This window comes from Amblyomma americanum, chromosome 4 (assembly GCF_052857255.1).
Source record: "Amblyomma americanum isolate KBUSLIRL-KWMA chromosome 4, ASM5285725v1, whole genome shotgun sequence".
NCBI lineage: Eukaryota > Metazoa > Arthropoda > Arachnida > Ixodida > Ixodidae > Amblyomma > Amblyomma americanum.
In genome coordinates, this window is record NC_135500.1 from 26,596,514 (window position 1) to 26,615,930 (window position 19,417).

General features: G+C 50.8%; 1 protein-coding gene and 1 pseudogene across 1 annotated transcript in view; both read left to right on the forward strand.

Moving 5' to 3' along the window:
- LOC144127761 (uncharacterized) overlaps positions 1–9,767 on the forward strand; it is a 48,816-nt pseudogene extending 39,049 nt beyond the window's left edge.
- The window catches only part of LOC144130053 (uncharacterized), a 66,656-nt gene that overhangs the window by 38,921 nt on the left and 8,318 nt on the right, over positions 1–19,417 (forward strand). The window lies entirely within an intron of this gene.

Below are 19,417 nucleotides of genomic sequence, written 5' to 3' on the forward strand. Positions count from 1 at the left end.
GTTCCAGTACTGAAGTCTGGCAAAGACATGACAGACCTTGCCTCGTATCGCCCTGTGTCATTGACCTCCTGTGTAACTAAGTTGATGGAGAAGCTGGTAAATGAACGCTTATCGTTGTGGCTTGAGGACAGCAAGGCATTGCCAACATGTATGACAGGATTCCGCCGAGGTCTTAGTGCCCAATATAGCGTCTTAGACTTGGTCAGTCACATTGAACACCAGAGAGCTTTCGGCCTTTCCACCTTAGCCATTTTTCCTGACGTTGCGAAAGCGTACGACAGCGTGCTTCAGAGCTCAATTCTAAACATTTTGGAAGGCATGGGCATACAGGGCCATATGTTAAGATTCATTTACAAGTTTATAAGTGATCGCGCGGTTCGTGTACGGTTAGGGAGTACGTTAAGCACCGAAAGGGTTCTACCACGAGGTGTGCCTCAAGGAAGTGTTCTAAGGCCGCTAGGGGGCCAGACGAAGAGAACGCCCTTCGCAAGTGCTCCTGCCTCGACGCCTCCTTACACCCCTCAAACATCAACGCAGTAGAAAATGGAGTACTCCATCGCTTTCTACCGATCAAGCGGAATCCGTGGATACCCGCTTTACATCCGTGAGTCCAGATTTCGCCATTTTCTGCCCGTCAGAAAATCCAAGGCAGAGAACGCCGCGCTAAGCCTAGGCGGCGTCGGGCCGGCGGCCCGAAGGAACGCTGCTACAGCTCACGCCGCACCCGTGAGGATGGCGGACGCTGACGCGGCGGCGTCGGCTGGAGCCACGACACCGCTCGAAGAGAATCTTCACAGCGACGACAACGCTACCAACAATGCTACCGACAACGCTACCGACCACGCTACCGACAACGCTACGGACCTCTCGCAGAAGAGAACAATCGACAACGGGGGATGGTTCACTGCCAAATACCAGAACTCGAGACTGATTGCCGTTCCAGAGGCAGGGACAGGCGCGGCGGACAATTCAGCGCTGAGCCAACCCAAACTCAAGTGGAATCCCGTTTGGCGAGAGAAGCTACCTCCTTTGCCAAAAAACGACTTCAAAGTCATCCTTAGACCGAAGAATGGACTCAACATCAGCGAACTGAGCACGCATCAGATGGCCCGGGCTATAGCCAAAGCATGCGGAAAACCAGACATCTGCAACGAAGGCAGCTTCTTTATACGGCTGCACAACGGATCCAACATCGCTATACTAAGCACGCCAAGCATGGAGACTGCCAGTGCTGTGCAGTGTATTTCAAGTCTACGCTTTGCTGCAAAGAACTATGCAGTGACAGCTTACGTGGCCGCGCCGGACAATTCGTGCAAAGGTGTCATTCATGGAGTGGACGCCGGGACCACGCCAACTGAACTACTATCGCATCTCCGGGTACGTACCCAAGGAGTCAAAATACTTTATGCAAGAATGCTTGGCAAATCCCAAAGCGCGGTCATTACCTTCGAGGGAAAGATCGTTCCGCGCTACGTCTATTACTACGGCGGCGAGATACGTTGCTACCTCTATCGATCATCGCGGCAAGTGTGTTATACATGCTTAAAGGCCGGACATAGGGCGGACGTATGCCCGACACCTGACGTTGTCGTCTGCTCCAAATGCACCGAGCCAGTGATCGAGGACGGACACTCCTGCGAGCCCAGGTGTGTGCTATGCACGGAAGCGCATCCTACGGGGGCAAAGGAGTGCAAGGAACGCCTCAGGAAACCGAGACCACGGACGAGAAAAAAAGAGGAACCAGGCGGCGGAGACAACGGCGGACGCGGCCGGGCCCGAAAACGCTGGTTCAGCGAGGACTCCAGTTCGAGATCCAAGTCCAGATCGGCATCGAGATCAGGATCAAAGTCGAGATCGGCGTCCAGGACCCGGGAGGATCCAGAAACCAAAAAGAAGCAGGAGCAGAAGAAGACCGCACCAAAAAAGGAGGAAGCAACCAGGGTGAGCTGGAAAGAGCATCTTTTCCCCCCCTCTCCCACTGCTCCAAAAAACACAAACACACAGAAAACAGTGATAGGTAACAACGCTAATGGGGAAGTTAACGAGGACGTTCAAGAGCTAAGACAAATAATTCAGACGCTCAGGGCAGAAAACGCCGAGCTGAGACAGAAACTAAACGATCTGTTAGACGAACTAAAGGCCCAAAGAACAAGGCAGAACAGCACTAACCCGCAAACAGACGAAGCTCAGGCGACAACTATAGGGCGCCAGGAATTTACAACTGCCATGGTTGCTGTTAACAATGCACTGGCAAATCTTAGCAACCTCATCTCCAACAACCAAGACGAGACGCGCAAGGATAGAGAGCGTCTAGTACAATTCACAGCCATGAAATCCAGAGGAAAACCCTATAACAGGCCATCCCACTATGGCGAGCAACCGTAAACGCTCGGTCAAGTTGGAAACCCTTGAAATATGGCAGTGGAACTGCCGTGGGGTCCGCCGAAAGCAGGGTCTTCTTAAACAACACATCACAAATTGCACCTCTCCGCCAGACATAATCGCCCTACAGGAAACCGGCTGCTCACTCACTCTCGCGGGGTACTCCGTCTACGAGGGGCAGGGGCAAAGCAAGGTCGCCACGCTGGTTGCAAAAGCAGTCACCGCAATCAGACACGACATCGACGGAACGGACATTGACCACGTCCTTATAGAAATCATTACCCAAAAGAGAAGCCAAGAAAGCACCTTCCTACTTAACGTGTACAGCCCGCCAAGCCAGAGGAAAGCCAATTTCAGCTACCTGCTAGGCAAAGCAGAAGAAGCAGCAGGCAAGAACGGTATCGTTATTCTGGGGGACTTTAATGCCTGGCATAAAAGTTGGGGCTACGTTCGGGAAACCCCGAAAGGCAGGGATCTAGCCAGGGAAGCTGATCGTAGAAGGCTCACCCTCATCACTGACCACACCCAACCCACGCGAGTGGGGAAGAGCATCAACCGGGATTCGTGCCCAGACTTATCATTTGTCAAAGGGGTAAGGCACGCAAGATGGGAAAACGACGGCGAAACTCTAGGCAGTGACCACTGCATCCTGCGCATCCATATAGAAACCCTCCCGATCAGGCGACAACATGGCCAGGCTAGACTGACAAACTGGGAAGCCTATAGGAAATCCAGGGCACAGCATGAAGACGCTGAGATCACCGACATAGAAGGCTGGGTCGCAAGAATCAAGACAGACTGGCGAAAACTAACCCGAAAGGTCGCCCTCACTACCAACACACCCGAGGTGGACAAACATCTCTTACACCTTTGGGACGCCAGACGGGGCCTACTAAAAAGGTGGAAAAGGCAAAAGCATAATAGGCGGCTCAAGCGTAAGATCGCTGAGGTCACCAGACAAGCTGAAGAATATGCGACGGAGCTCTCGAGGTGCGACTGGAACCAAAAGTGCAACGAACTTCAGGGGACTCTAGGTTGGGCCAAGACATGGGCCTTGCTAAGGGCTCTCATAGACTCAACCACCACAAAATCCGAAACCCGTAAGACGATCCAAAGGATCGCGCACCAGTTCCAAGGCACTGACGAGGAAATGCTACAGAACATCAAGCAGCGTTACATCAGCAATGCAACATACTCCGACAGCAGCTTGGCATACACGGGCGAAACGAATCCCGCTCTGGACGAACCCCTTACCATAGAAGAAGTCAGACACGCTGTGATGTCCGCCACAAAGAACACAACACCAGGGAGGGATGGCATCACCAATGCCATGATAAGGAATCTGGATGACAATTCAATCAAAAGATTCACGGAGTTCACCAATAAACACTGGGAACAGGGGACCCTCCCGGACGACTGGAGACATGCGGAAATAGCAATGATTCCGAAGTCCGGAAAGACTCCACACCTGGACATTCTTAGACCCATTTCCTTAACATCATGCTTGGGAAAAGTGTACGAGAGAGTTGTGCATCACAGGTTGCAGACCCACCTTGAGGACAACGAACTCATGCCGCACACTATGTTTGGATTTCGAAAATACCTATCGACACAGGACGTTCTCCTGCAGATCAAGGAGGAGGTGCTTACTTCCGTTCCAAAATATGGAGAAAACATCTTGCTCGCTCTCGATCTTCAAGCGGCCTTCGACAACGTCAGTCACAGGGCTGTGCTGGAGGGGCTCAGCAAACTGGGTTGTGGGCAGAGAATATTCAACTATGTGAAAGCCTTTCTGACTAACCGAACCGCTACCGTTGGAATAGGAGGCATCAGGACTGACACCTTCAACAGCCCAGAAAAAGGAACACCACAAGGCTCTGTGCTATCACCTATGCTTTTTAATATTGCAATGATTGGTTTAGCAAGGGCGCTCGAAGAAATTGAAGGAATCAGGCATGCCATTTACGCAGATGATATCACAATCTGGGTGACAAGGGGATCCTTAGGCGAAAAACAAGAGCTTTCTTCAGCGAGCGGCAGACACGGTCAACGCATACGCCCGACACTGTGGACTTGCATGCTCCCCTGAAAAATTCGAGGTGCTCAGAGTCTACAGACAAGGGTATGATCTGCAAAACTCCATAGATATCTACATAGGGGAAACGAAGGTTCCAGAAGTATCGAAAGTTAGGATCCTCGGCATGTGGGTCCAAAGCAACCATCGTATTGATCACACGATTAGACAGCTAGCAAATACCACAGCACAGATCACCAGGATGATTGCAAGAATTTCCAACAGAAGAAGCGGTATGAAGGAGGAAGACACATGTAGGCTAGTACAGGCCCTCGTGGTCAGTAGGATCTTATACGGCGTCCCCTACCAAACACCGCTCGAGCAAGAAAAGGAGCAGTTGGAGGCAATTCTTAGAAAAGCCTACAAATGCGCTCTCGGACTGCCGGTCAGCACTTCGACGGAGAAATTCCTTAAACTGGGCATAAACAACACAGTACAAGAACATATCGAGGCCCACCTTATCGCGCAGAAAACAAGACTGATGCTGTTCGCAACAGGCAGAAACACTCTGCGGTTGCTGGGCATGAGGGACGCTTTGAAAGAAATCAATAGCACAGCGAGCGTTCCAAATGAAATCAGGAGGATCATTGAGGTCAGTCCGATTCCAAAAAACATGCATCCAGATATACATAAGGCGAGAAGAAAGGCAAGATCTGAATTCCATGAAAGAAGCTTCGCCGGGGCAAAAGACGTATTATATGTTGACGCAACAACATACAGACACCGATATGGCTCGGTAGCCAGCGTGGTGGATCACCAGCTCAGGGAAATCAACTGCGCTTCGATAAAAACCAACAACATACTCGAGGCTGAGGAAGCAGCAATTGCACTCGCCATCACCCAGCAGAGTGACGAGCCCCATGCACACATCATTACAGACTCGCAAGAGGCGGGCAGAAGATACAGCAGTGGACGCATATCCACTGCAGCCATTCACATACTCAAGGCGAGGACAATCACTTTTACGAGATGCTTCATCACGTGGACACCAGGCCATGAGGCTGTCAAAGGGAACCAATGTGCGGACGCCAATGCCCGAGCATACGCCAACCGGGAGGCGCGCACCGAAGGGGAACTGGACGCAGTCACTAGACGGTATGGAGCCATCTTAGAACACCAACGAGCCCTCCGGACGACCTACCCGCCTCCCCACAAAGACCTTAGTAAACAGCAGTCGGTTGCCTGGAGACAACTACAGACTAATACATACCCCAATTTGAGTTTACTCAGCAAAATCTATCCATCCACTTATGAAAACAAATGCCCGCTATGCGGTGAACACGCAACGCTTTACCACGTTACATGGGCCTGTCAGAAAATGCAGGCAGCGCCGATAAACAACACACCTACACCGGAGCAGTGGGAGGCTGCGCTGTCCAGCTCGAAGCCTGAAGAGCAGCTCAAGCTGATCGACAGGGCTCGCAAGACTGCAAAGGCCGCTGGGGCCCTGGACTGAGGGCTCCACCTACGCTGCGAGAAATAACCCTTATACAATAAAGTTTTTCATTCATTCATTCATTCATTCCCCCTTGCTCTTTAACGCCGTAATGGCTGGCATTTCTGATGCGTTGAAAAAAAGTTTCAGGCAAGTGCGTATGTGATTTTATGCTGACGACATCTCTATTTCGATTACTGGCTACCAACACAAGCGATTAGCCCTGATAGCTCGACAGGTTCTACTTTCCGCACAAGCTTACCTTCAAGGTGTGGGGTTGTCTCTGTCAGTGGAAAAATCCGGCTTTGTTCTGTTTCCAGGTGTAGGAAGACGTCAAGCGCGGTTGAAGATAGACCTCGGTCACTCTTGCATCCGTCAATTCAACCACACGCGTTTCCTGGGCGTCATTATTGACTCCCGTCTACACTGGCGAAAAGCTGTAGACGCGATTGTTTCATCTATATCTTCTCGTCTCGAAGTGATCCGTAGAATTGCACGTGAGCAATGGAGAAACCATCCTTCTTCAAAGGTCAAATTTCATGAAGGGCTGGTGGTCAGTCGCATAATGTATCAATTGCCTTTAATTTCCCCCTCGGCATCACAACTTGAACGTCTCGAAGTTGTCCACAGAAAGGGCCTAAGAAGAGCCATTGGAGTTCCCCAGGCGGCTACGAATAAGCCAGTACTTCATGAGTCCCTATCGAAACCTCTTAGCCTTATCGCTTCTCAGAGACTACTAATGCATCTTGACCGCCTAGAAGAGACGAAAGCTGGGCGATCCCTTCTCCAGCGGCTCTGTAAGAGATATGAGTCGAAGGCTTACTTGGCACTCAATACTCTTAGTTCTTTAGGCATTAATGTCCGAAGGCAAAGGAAACGGTTGAAACCCCCCTGGTCTTTTGCGACCCTCGACTGTAAGGTCACAATTCCCCATGTGAGTGCAAAGTGCAGCTCTCCTTTGGCAGCAACGCGTTCGCTTGTACTGGAACACTTGAAAACAGAGAATGCCTGCCATCTTCAAAAATTTTCACGGACGGTTCTGTGGACAAGGTCAAACAAGCTAGCGCAGTGGCTTTTTACATTCCTTCTTTGGACTGTAAGTGGTCCGTACGCTGTACTTCTGTCGTGTCCTCCACAAAGGCTGAAAGTGTCGCTATTGAGGCGGCTTTACGCAAGTTAGGGTCTTGTCCGGCTCAACCTGTTGTCATCCTAACTGATTCAAAATCTGCCCTTCAGAGGTTAGAGCGCGGATTCCCTAATGACGCCTTGTCTATATGCTCTCTGAGCTTGGTGCAGAATTTGCACAGCAGAGGCTTTACTCTACATTTCTAATGGGTGCCCTCTCACATAGCAGCCAACGGTAATGAGGTGGCAGACAGTCTCGCCCATAAAGCTCTCTCAAGGATTCCAGCAAAAAATGTACCTCAGGATGGAAAAAGTCTCTGCAGGAAAACGGTGCTCGATCACTTCAGTACCCTGTGGAGTGCGTCCCACAAGCCATGTGTGACCAAAGACTGAGAAGATCTCAGGCGACCCTTCTACATCGAATTCGCACGGCCTCTGCTCGCACTCCTGCATGGATGCATAAGACCGGCATAGCATCGTCTCCGCTCTGCTCTTTATGTGGTGTGTTCGGGGATATCGAACATATTTATTATGTACTGCCCAGAGTACAACGCGGAAAGGCATGTGATGTTCACTTCCTTCAAGAAGACAGGAACCCGTCACAGCACAGTTGAGGACATTGTCTACCCGAGTGGAAACCAGACATGCAGAAGGGAGGCTTCACGCCTTCTTTTAACATTTCTGCAGGACACGGATCTTGTTTCTAAATGGTTACAGCTGGAACGGACTATGGCCTACTGTGATTGAATGTGTGCGTAGATGGTGTCTTCCGGACTGGACTACATTATACTGTGAGTGAATGTGTGTATGGATTGTGGCACTACAATGCCCTATGTTCTACTGTGACTGAATATGTGCATAGATGGTGACTTCTGGAGTGGACTGTGATGTGGACTGTGTGTATTGATTGTGTGCATAGATGGTGACTGCGGGAGAGAATGTGTGCTCTTATAAGAGACTGTGCGCATATCGGGGTAGATGCGACATTGTTAATATAGAAGGGACGCTGCGGTGGAGCGATTGCCGACAGATAAAGCAAGGCTAACCCCACCTGTAGCATTCAACACCTAAACTCAACTCAACTGAAGGTGTTGTGGTCATAGTAAATTTGGTTTACACGACGGAAGCTTGACGTAATAGCGATTGTGACAGGGTCATGACTGAGTGCCCTGTATATATTTTAGCCTCGAACTTTCGAATAAATATTTGGTAGTCCAGCCTCATTCCTATCTTTTTCTCAGTTTTCCTCTGCGTGTCTTTTTGACTTGTTTGTTTTCTTAATTAATGAAAAGCAGCTGTACTGACTCCCTAGACCTAATCATAGCTGATGTTGGCACTCTTTTCACAAAGCATTCCGGAGGTCTGAACTTCACTTGGGAGCCTCCGAAAGGCATTTCTGTTCAGTTTCTTGATTTGCTCATCACTTTTGAGCCTGATGACCCCTATTAGACATCACCATAGCCTGACTATACCTACTGCAGGGCAAAGGCCTCTCTCATGTCCCTCTAATTAACCTTGTACTTTGCCATCTGCACCCACCGTATGCCTACAAAATTATTAATCTTATCCGTCCACCTAACCTTCTACCGCCCTCTGCACGCTTGCCTGCTCTTGGAATCCACTCCATTACCCCTAAAAGCCAGCGGTTGTCTTGCCTTCGATTTACATGCCCTGCCTAAGCCCATTTCTTCCTATTGTTTCCACTAGAATTTCATTAACACACGTTTGTTTCCTCACCCATTCCGGCCGCTTCCGGTATCTTAACGTTACACCTATCATTTCTCTTTCCATGGCTCGCTACGTTGTCCTTAACTTAAGCTGAACCCTTTTCATTAGCCTCCACGTTTCTGCCCCGTAGGAGAGTACCGGTAAGATACAGCTGTTGTACAATTTTCTCTTGAGGGACAGTGGAACACTGCAGTTAAGATGTTCCAGTCAATCCTTCTCTGATGGGATGGACGGATTGGGCTGGTCAGTTGCTCGTCGCCAGCGGTGAGTGATGATGGCACGCTGGCCGGTGATAGAATATACGGCGGTTAGCAGTACTAAGAGCTTCCAGGTCTTCGTCCGCTCGTCTGGCGACACGTTGCCGTTTGGGGCAGCAATTCCAACTTCTTAAGACAAAACTTATTTTTAAAGAAGGGATGAAATACAATGCAGTGAGAATAAAGCAGTGAAAAAAAGGGCTGTTTAAAAGCGACCAAGACTGAGACTCGGTGCGCTCTTCCAAAGTCTTTGTTTTCAGTGGGTTTTAACCCCTTCGATAATTGGGCGGAGCTTTACTAAACCAGCTCTCGCCCAATTGGAACCAATAGCAGTGCAATGCCACCGTGCAGGTAAGTGGGCCGAGCCCAGGGCTCACCAGAGTCCGACCCAGTCGACCCCGCACCTCTTGCAATGTGCAGGACGCGCGATTTCGCGTACGCGGCTCGCTGCATGTTCATTCCATCGAGGCGCCACCACGCATCGGCTTTGCCGTCTCCACTGAGAGCAAAGGAACTTCTTCAGCGGTACAATGTCGTCGGCCCCCTGCAACTCTGACAAAACAGTTCAGGGTCCTTCTCCCGCTTTCCCAGGGCTTTGGACAGCGTCCGGAACGCGCGATGCACTGTCACCGTTCTACCCCTCGTGCACCGCCAGTCAGCAGGGGATGAGTCGGCGCCAGAGCCGAAAAGCCGGCTAGCCGACATCGAGGCACCCTACGAGCGGGCGTCGCACCTCTCAGTAAACTCCTACTTCCCACGGAGATGACCGCTCCCGGGAAATGGTGCGGGGGGGGGTTATATGCGGGGTTGGTTATATGCTGCGCATTCCTGTATCACTTCATTGATAATGTAAATATGATCTATTGTGGAACATCCTTTACGAATGCCTGCCTGACGATTTGGTTGATTAAAGTCTATGGTTGCCCTGACTCTTTTAGTGATTACCTTAGTAAATACGGTGGAGGCAATGCACAGTAAGCTGATCGGTCTGTAAGGTTTCAAGACCTTGGCGTCTCTTTTCTTGTGAATTTAGATAATATTTGTGTTTTTCGAAGCTTCTGGTGCGGATGAGGTCATAAGGAATTGCGTATATAGGGTTGGACATACCACTCTCGTTCAAAGAAAGGACTGCTGCCCTTTGATAGCGCGCACTAAAAATTTATTAATTATGGTAATGTGTGTTCTGCTCCCCAAGCAGCGCTGACCAGGCGTTAGTTTCTCACTCTCGCGAATTGGTAGCGTGTCCCCGACTCTCCGAAGGGGAACGCTATCGCGTGTAGGTTCGAACAAAAGAACAAAGAGACCAAACGAAACAAAACGAAGCGGTATTTATAATTTAAAGGAAAAGGGGCCAATAAGAAACGCACACGAAAACAAGAAAAACACACACTCAACACGCGTACAACACTACAGAATAAAAGAAAGTGTTCACCCTGTGCTGAGCGTTCCAGGTGAAATGGGGATACCTTGTAGACAGGACGGAACTCTGGCTGGTTGATGAACTGCGTCGTGCCGCAGGCGTTGGTTCCACAGAAGTGGCGGAAGGTAGCTAGGTGGTATTATGAGCCGAGAAAACTGCAGGAAGACGCCGGTAGTCTTCAGTTAACAACACGAAGAACTTGGCAGCGGCAGGAAAACCGTAGCCAGATCCCGTCGACGGCAGCCCGAAACGCCGGAGGCTTAAAGCAGGCTATCCAGGGGTGCCTTTAGGCAGCACGGACCCTGAGTCCGTTGGCTGCCACCTCTACGCTTCCATGGAACGCAGTAGGTTTGCATCGGTGATCCAAGGGAGGTCCAGGCAGCACGGACCCAACGTCCGACGGCTGCCACCTCCACACTTTAATGACCCCGATCTCCGCTGCGCTGTCTTCCTTAACACCTCGGTTTTCTGACACGTCAGCTCTCCGCTCCTCGTGCTCGTCACGCTCTTCGTTGCCGTCGCCTCGCACACAGCCTTCGCACGCGCACACGCGCAACGCTGGGCTGCACTCGCAGCGCTCCGCTCTCCGACGCACCACTGTCGACGCGCCGCGTTCACAAATCCCCCGAGGATCTTTTGTGCACCTCACACCCGCATAGTATGCAGAACAGCGTCGCAGCACAGATCGAAAATCTGCACAGCGCAGGCTAGACTCCACACCTGGTGCGTAGCATCTCGGAAACCCTGCTTCAGAAGCTCAAGGCCAAAGGCAAGAAGGGTAGCAAGCAAGAGGGTGCAGGGAGGAAGCCACCGCTAGCTGTTATTCCGTACCTTCATAAGATCTCGCACATCTTAAAGAGGGTATGGAAGCGATGCGGAGTTAATGTACCCTTTTCGACCCTTGCACTCTTGCGAAGGTCTGTACCTCGCTGACCAAGCCAAATAATAAGCCATGCGCAAAGGCAGACGTTGATCCTTTCACGGAAAGGACCACGTGTATTATATATGAGGTCCCTTTGAAGAGCGCGCGTGTGTACATAGGCCAAACCGGCAGGTGGCTAAATGACAGTTAACTAGCACACCGCCGCTCTGTAAGAAACAAGGCCGGCGGCCATTTGGATGACCACTTCAAGACACGCCAAAAATGTGAGCCACTGTACACACGTACGCAAATCAAAGTACGTGCTCTCGGACTGAAATCGAAAGGGTTATCTTAGAGGCTCTGCTGATTTCCAAAGCCGGGGAGGAGTGTTGTAGCATCCCGTCTATTTTACTCACTCACAAAGGATATGGTTTCTTGGAACGTTGTTAAATTTGACACAGCTTTCACGTTCATGTATTGACTGCCTTTCCGTTATCCCTTTTTTGCTCATTTTAGTTAAATTGCCTCGTGTTAGTAGTTATCATTGCGTAGTTCTTACAGGAGTTGCGGAGCTTACGCTGTGTTCTATTATCCTTGTTAGAAATGTTTTGTTTCTTGTTATTTTTACTCTTGACTTTATAACAGGTTTTTGTTCCTGTTATATTGTAATTTCGACTTTAGATTTCGTTTTTGATGGTATTCTGGATCGCGCTTTTTATTTTGCCACTTTTCACTATTTTCTTTTTTTCTACTGGTTTTGGTTTCGGCTTTCCAGGTTTCCTGAGTGTCGAATTTTTCCTGTAAACATGCCAAACGTTTGGTATGCTATTGATAAATGATGTCTTGATATAAATATTTCTTTTCCTTGAGTGCTGGTAGCTGTTTTCTAGTGTCACGTGTGCTCTGGCATGCCTTTAAAACCTGCTCATCGCTCTCAATAAATTGTTGGTAGTTCAGCGCCTTTCCTGTTAGCTTCTCTGTTTGTTCTCGTCTTTTCGCGTTAAGCCATGCAACAAGACCGACAAGCGCAAACACACTCTACTACCCCCTGGGTTCACTTAGAATACATCAATAACAAAAGATGTCAAAGTTTCTGAACCACTGATACTTTCCTGTGCTTTTCTCACTACATCCATTCAGTTTTCGCAAAAGATGCGACAGCGCGCCGAACCCTACACCTTCCCCCCAAGGCTCGGCTAATCTATTCACAGATAAGCCGAGGCAACAAACAACAAAAAGAGTTCGGCCAGTGGCGGTTGAGTACCTCTGCACGAGCAAGCAACCGGAGCCTGCGAGCCCACATGCTGCGACCCTTCGTCACACACTCACACCCATCCCGAGGACAATGCTAATGAAAATGCTAATGACAATGCTAATGACAGTGCCAATGACAAATACTTTCAATCTTGTAACTAAGACAACACATCATTCTCGGGGCACTCAAACATCTGTAATATGCAAACAAAGATAGTTCCGAGCAGTATATATAACACTCTCCGTAATCACTGAAGCACACAAGGTAAAATCAGCATAACTGCCGCACAAGAACATTCGGTCATGTCCATGTCTGTAGTCCCTGAACACTGAGTCTTGCCAACTCTGGATCCCCCACACCCACCTACTGCATCCGCGCTTACTCGAGCCTTCTGTTTCATCTCGAGACGTGCTACCAAGGCTAGCCGTGTTGCATACCTGCGCACGGGTCCTTGTTGGGACATGGCGAGTCCTGTTAAAGGTGGAGGGGGCATGGCCAACGCAGCCTACGATTCAGCGGCGTCCTCCCGGGTCGAACACTCGCACCCGCCGTCTACGACCGAATATCGGTGCGGCACAGGCGGTCAGCGCAGTGACATTCCGTTTGCGCTGCTGTCTATCCAACTTACGACCCTCGTTGGCGGTGAGCGCACTTAGGCCACGAGCCTTCACTATGGACAGAGCCATGTTTTCTGAGGCCTTCATGCTTTGCATGCTCAACTGCTGTAGCGTCTTTACGCTGGACGCCAGTCCCTCGGGCTGCATAGGCAAAGGCACGCCAAGATCGTGCCGTGATTTGGCGTGCGTCGCAAACTTTTGACGTGTTTCCGTGCTCTGTTCACGGTAAAGGACGCAGACTCTGTCCACACCAGCTGATCTGCCGTATGGCAATCTCTACACTGTAGCATTGCTTGTACCCGTGTCCGCTGTCTCAGAATCAGCTCTAGTCAGCTGCGACACCTGCGCCTCGAGCGACGCCGCTACCGCTGAGCTTAATGTTTCATCCGTGTCATTGGTGAAACACCCCCGACGCACCGCTTCCATGTCGATGCGCAAAGAAAGTTCACACTGGACGCCTGCGCCTGGTGAGCCACCCTTTTCCTCATGCTCATGAGGTTCAGCGCAAAAGTTTGTCATGCCCTCCCGTGCGTCGCCCACCGGATGGGTTTTATCGGCCTTCCCCTCCACGGGGCTCATCTCCAAGCCAGCAGGTAGGGACCGCTGTTCTCTTTCAACCTGGATTGGTGACTGAGCAGCATCCGGCAACTCAGCGCCAGCAATCTCTACATTGTTTGCCGGGACTTTCGCTTCGCTCGAAGCGCTTTCGATCCCTACCGGCTTCAAGCTGCAGCAACTAACCACCTCTTCTGTTACATTGCTCAGCGATTCGTTGCCATCTCCTCTACCCGGAGGGGGGATCGGCTCTGAGCTCGCTCTAGCCGTACCACCTCCTGCTGCGCACTTCGCTCTTTCTGGAGAGATTCTTTCATCTCCTTGTACTCTTGTTTGGCTATCGCTAGTTTGCGCTCGAGAGATTCCAGGCTGACATCGTCCAGCCTGGACCATAAGGCGCGCCTGGCGTATTGCCCACTCGAACACCTGAATGCGGCCATCACACCCGTTGCTCCCTAACCCTGCGGCTCGAGCGCTACGGAGGCAAGCAAATGGGAAGGGGGACTCGCTCTGCCGTCGCGTCGCTGCCCATGGCTCCTGCGACCTCTCCGAACCTCTCAGTCAGATGCCGCCTCGTCCTTTCCCACGGCTGCAGCACTCTCTTCCTCGGAGGCCTCTTGTTGCCTCCTCGTTGCTCCGCAGATTTGCACCAGTCTTCGTCCAAGACACTCCTCAGCTGGCGTCCCCTCTTCGACTCCAACAGCTCCAGAGGCTTCGCACCAGGATGACGCCTCTCTTCGCTCCCAACAGCCTCCGAAGCCCGTCAACAGGAGCTCGCTTACTTCCTCCGCAACGGCGCTCACTTGTCGCGATGATCAGCCGCAGCGGCAGGGCCTCTCACCAAGGTGCCGTCCTCTGCTGGTGTCCCATAGCGCCCGTGTCCGCTCCGCAGAAAGCCGTATCCGCTTGAATCTTCCAACTGCCGCCGTTGCTCAGGGATACCACTCTCTGTCTGTTGAAGGCCTTGTCTTCGGCGTTTCACGCCCGATGCGGTTCGCACCTTCGTACCCCCGTAGCCTGTCGTCCTTTCGGTATCTCGCCTTGGATGCCGAACTTCGTCGCTCTATCCGTGGATGTCTTCGTCCGTTCCTCGGGGCTGCTGCAGAGCACCAATCCTGTCGACTGCGCCAGTAAAAGGTTTGCCGGTGGTGTTGGTCCGGTGATTTCCAGAAACAGGATGCACCCCTTGGAGGCTTTTCGATGATATGACTTGCAGACGAAGCGATTTAGTGAGAACGAACTTTTATACAGGCTATTTACAGATGGGTACAAACAAAAGTCAGTATACGGCCACAACTATACGCGGCCGGCCTAGCCGACCGCCTGCACAGAGTCGAGGGACACCGCGTCCCAACAGTAAAACTGGCGGGCCTTGCACCAGCTCTCAACGGTCACTCGCTCTGCACTCGGCCAGACCGAGCGCCTGCCAGCTAGGAGTAGCTAGAGACGAAAGCCCACGGGCGCGGCTCCCTTCGCGGGTACACCCCGAAGAATGCCCGCGCCCCTTTCCACACGTAAAAATAAACTGCTAACTGCGGCTCATCTGTTTTGACGTACAGGAAAGCTCAGAACTGGTGTCAGCGTTTTCCCTTACCCCCGAGTTCGTCCCTAGGTGGTCTCGCAATCCTTCGCCAAGGGGACAGGGGTCCAAGGTCGAGGCCGGCAGATAGCCCCGCCGTCCGGAGCGGCGAAGGAAACCGCAAGGACGAATGGGGAGACTAGCCAAAAAGGCATGAGTCCCCTTCTAACGGCGTGCAGCAAAGCAAAACAAAATAAAACAAAACCGGACGCGCAGCCTATGTCACTGCGCTCTCGCGGAATATTCGCAACACATGTACAAAAAGATGCGACAGCGCGCCGAACCCTTCACCTACCTTACTGGTTGCTCACTGCCCCGGTGATCTCGTCGTCCTCAGTGATGACGACAGGCTCCTCGGGCGACTTGAGCCCTGGATCTATCAGCAGCTCGTTGAATTCTGCCTCGTTTGACTGGCTTGACTTGGTCGCCTGGTTCTTTTCTGAACCTTTTCGATGTGGACGTCTGTTCCTTTTGAGCTGACTCGAACCCATGATGGCTTGTCCTTGCTAGGATCCTTCAGCTCCTCGCTGACTTGAGCCTCCGACGTCCTCTCGAACTCGACCCGTGATCCTGAAGCTCTCGACGTCAGTCTTTCGACGCAGCTTCACGTTTGTTCCTTTAGGACAAACAGCTTGTCCACCGGCTTGTTCTTCTTACCTTCCGCCCAATGCCACGAGTAGAAAGAAGTTGCGATCTAGTCGGCTGCGCCAGGTGCGTTACCCGCTTCAGGTGGCGATCAGAGGAAACACATTGTTGATGAAATCAGGGTTTCTTGATCACCCGGTGGTTCTAACTCGAAAACATTTACGTTACTCGAAGAAAAGAGAAGGTTAACTATTTACTTACAACATAAATAAAACAAGAAGAAACAAATAAAGGATAAAACTATTTTCATGACTAAACCGTTGATCAGACGAATTCAGCCCCAGTTCAACTCGGAGCGCTTGTTTTAAACCCTCCGTCTCCGTCCTTGGTGGCAACAGCATCCAATAAAATTACAAGCGACACACCTCAACAATCAGTGGTTAGGGAAAGGAAAATAAGGTTTCCGCCAACTAATCACAGATTGGTGAAAGAGCACTGATTAAACATTTGGGAAAGGAGAGGTTACAATTAAATACTCAAACAGCACAAACGCGACCACTCTTTCCTACGGTACCCACGGCACAGCCGTTACTACTTTCCTAGCATTGCCATTTGTTTTCTCTTTCGCACACGCGACAAAGATGCCGACGAGGCGATCACTGAAGTTGTTTACAGACATCGAAAGAGAAGAAGACATTCGTTACGGGAATAATGAGTTTCATGGTGACTCGGCTCCTACCCAGCCGTATCTCCTTCATTCCCGAAGCCTCGGCAACCCCTTGGCAACGCACACATGCCAAAATCTGTATCTGGTTAGGGTTCTTCCCGGCTGGTTATGCCTGTGACGGCGCGGAGTAGATAAGGACATTCGCCGCAAGCAGGGGAGGCTGGGACGGGACGGGTCCCTTTGTTGGCGACTTCCGAGCGGCCTTGCTTGCAAACACAAGACCAACGATTTTGCGGAAAGGTCAGCGAACTCCACAACCTCCCAAACATTTCGCCCTTTTATTCCGGCACTAAATTCTTTAAAGCTTTTACCCTAATATCACTGAAGTTTGGAATTCCTTAGCAGGCAGCATCCGTTCTTCATTATTCGAAAGAAAATTGGAGGACGCTTAAGCTTCGCCTTTTAGAGTGGAACGCGACAGCTTGTTGCAGCACTGCCAGGGTGTCCACCGAACGCCATCGGCCGTTCGGCGCGACGCCTTGCCTGTTAGACAAATCGCTCTGTTGCGTACGGTGAAACGGACGCGCGGAGCAGCAAACCACGTAGAAGTGCTGCCAGGCGCCTTGCCGGAATGTGAGGGACTCAAGTTGCAGTCTTAGTTTGTCGGCACATTGTTCTTGACAAACCCGATGCCACAAACGCCAGGCGTGGTATTAAGGATCTCTTTCAATCGAAACTGTCTCAAAAAGTGTCATTTGCCCCTCTTCTATTGGTCGGCCGCGGGCGGTGGCCATTTTGATTTTTTGCTTCACTGACTGACATCTTTAACGGCCCAAAAGTGTTGTCGTTGGTCACCTAACTATGCGGGAAGATTGATACGATTTTTTCACAATGGGAAATGTAGTCTGAAAACGTTTGAGACACAAAATGGCGGCTGTTTACTTCGCCATACACGGCTGGCAGCGCGAGCAACAGCGTAGGAGGGTGCACGAGGACGGTTTTGACTTGCCAGACGAGCTGTTTCGACGCGAATTTCCACTCAGGAAGAGACTCCACTGTGGCTGTGCGACCAACTCGCTGATGAACTTGGAGGTGCGCTGTCAGTGCAGCGACAGGTGTTGTGCGTGCCGCGCTTCATAGGCACCGGCGGATTTCAAGGCGCCGTGGGCAATGAGGGCAACGTCGCTATAGCCCAGCCCACTGTCAGCAAGTGTGTGCGGCGGGTGTCAGCAGCAGTAGTCAAAGTGGTGTTGCGGGACGGTTGTATTCGGTTCCCGGCGAGCCTGGAAGAGAAGGCGGCGGCGAAGGAGGGCTTCCTTCGCCACGGCAGCATCCCGGGGTCGTTGGGTGTGTGGATGGCACACTTATCGCTATCAAGGCGCCACGGGGTGATGCTGCACACAAGGCCGCCTTTTGGAGTCGTAAGGGCTACTACGCCCTCAACACAACGATTGTGAGCAGGCTTCACTCTCCGTTTTTGACTGCATGTTCAGCTGCAAGCTCGGGCCTTGACGCTGGAACTTCACAACTAAGCTTGTGGTGTGCTTTCTCTCAGGTGCGCGACTCCAACCTGAAGATTATTGAAGATTATCGAGGCTTACATCACCTCTAAAAGGGGTGACAACTGTGTCGGTTCGTCTGAATTATGTCTAGCAAAGGAACATCGAAATCTTACTCGGCAGCAGCGAGCCAGCAAAGGACGCTTTCTTCACCAAGAATCTTCTTTTCTTGCCTAGGGCAGAAAACTGAGCTAGCTGGTATACGTTCATGATGATAAATCCAGGCACTCACAAACAACGACACAGAGGGGACACAGCGCTTTTTTGCCTATTCAGATACAACCCGACAACGAGCGATTTTGCACCGGTTCCTACGGCTGCACTTTGACTGCATCAGATAGCGAGGCCAAGAACATCGGACTATCATCGCCTAAAGTGGGGCGTGACCCTGCATGACAGCTGCCACGTGGTCACCTCAAGGCTACAAAAAACTGGGAACATCGTTGCCTAGGGCAACTAGGCAGCAGCGAGGCAGAAAAGGACTCTTTTCTTGCCTATTCAGGTTAGACATCGATTTTTAAGGTTCGTTTTTTTATGCGGCATACTGCAGCTTTCGCTGCTGCCAGTATTGTTTTTGTCATTCCTGTTTGCTTGTCTGTCTGAGGACCTCAGGGAAGAGTTAAAGAAAGAAATGAGAGAATTTCAGAGCAAGGTCGAACTAGACCTTCGAAATTAACTGAGGAATATTAAAGAAAATCTTCAGTTCTTCAACAATTTTGAAGACGCTAAAGCTAAAAACGAAGCCCTAGAGGAGGAGAATGCAGCATTGAAAAAGGAAAACGAGGCTCTGCGGAACGAATATGACAACATAATAAAGCAACTAGAGGAGTACGATCTCAGGATCACAGCAGGAGAACAGTATTCTAGAAACTGCAATGTCGAAATGAACGGTGTTTTGCGGGAGCGGAATGAGGATGTGACAGGCACTGTGTGCAAGGTTGCGAAATTGCTAGACATGACAATAACGCCTGATGACATTGACGTTTGCCACAGAGTAAAGGCTCGCAATGACTCAACCTGTCCAAACATTGTTGTTAAACTGAAAAGCCAATTGCAACACAGCCTGCTTCTTCAGAAAGCCAAAAAAACTAAAATTTCAATGACTGACCTGGGACACTCTTCAAGTAACCCCATTTTGATCAATGAGCACCTCGGCCCAGCCCTAAAGGTGCTATTGAGTAAAACTGTTCAAAAGAGAAAGGCTAGGAACTGGAAATTTGTCTGGGATAAGGATAGCAAAATCCTTGCCCGTAAGGAAGAAAAGTCAAACGTGCTGCTTGTGAAATGTGAGCGGGACATTGATAAGCCAGAGTGCAA